Raw genomic sequence first — 1033 nt, 5'->3', positions numbered from 1 at the left:
AGTTCCGAAAAATGTACTATTCTCGTCATTGACTGTACCTGACCAAGAGACACAACACTTATATGAAAGAAAATTCAACAAGGCTTAAATACCTATTTTATAAACACATTCGACTTGTCACTCTCCTTACCTTTTTCAACTTTTTATCATTTTGTTTTTTGTATGATTATTTTCTGGAATATAACAGGAGCAAGTTTGCAGGTGTTAACTGCTCAGTGAATCCGATCTTTAGGCTACAGTTTATCCAGTTACATTATTTTTTTTTGTACTGGCCCCGTGAGAATCAAACCCACAACCCTGGCGTTGCAAACACCATGCTCTACCAACTGAGCCACAGGGAAGTTCTCACATAATACTAGCTAGCCTGTTCATCTTGAATATTATATGATATTTAATTATATTTATATATTAATGGAGTTGAAAATAAGTGGATTAAGTAATGAAGAGTTAGACCCAAGGGAGTGGCCAGATGCTTTCAGCAGTGTCTGTTTTTTTAAGGTCAATCGACCTTAAGGGTTAATGTGTTTGGAAGTCAGTTGTTTGGCCCAGATGGTTTCAGGGTCAGAAGGTAGAGCATAGCTGTGTCAGTTGTTCTAAGGATAGTACTGTACTTGTCTAGTCTGGTGCCCGGGGATTGAGGTGTGCCCCATGGCTCAGTGTGTTGCCATTGTGTGGAGCTAACTCAAAACCAGTCAGGTGTGTTTTTTTTCTTTTCAGGGGGTTGATCAGCTTCTAAATTGCAAAAAGATTGTGGCTTCTATCAATGTAATTGTCTGCATCATTTCCAATCCCCCATATATATATATTTTATAAATATACAGTATATATTATTTTAAATATATATATATATATATTTTAAATATATTTTCCGTTATTATTTTCCCCTAACCCTACCACCCCTCCCCTAGTTGGAGTAAACTAATGGACAACAATACTTAGGCTTCTACTTGCAGTTTATACATACTATATACAGTTGATGTCGGAAGTTTACATACACCTTAGCCAAATACATTTAAACTCAGTTTTTCACAAT

This window comes from Salmo trutta, chromosome 12, assembly GCF_901001165.1.
Source record: "Salmo trutta chromosome 12, fSalTru1.1, whole genome shotgun sequence".
In the NCBI taxonomy this organism is placed as follows: domain Eukaryota; kingdom Metazoa; phylum Chordata; class Actinopteri; order Salmoniformes; family Salmonidae; genus Salmo; species Salmo trutta.
This window is presented reverse-complemented; position numbering follows the sequence as displayed.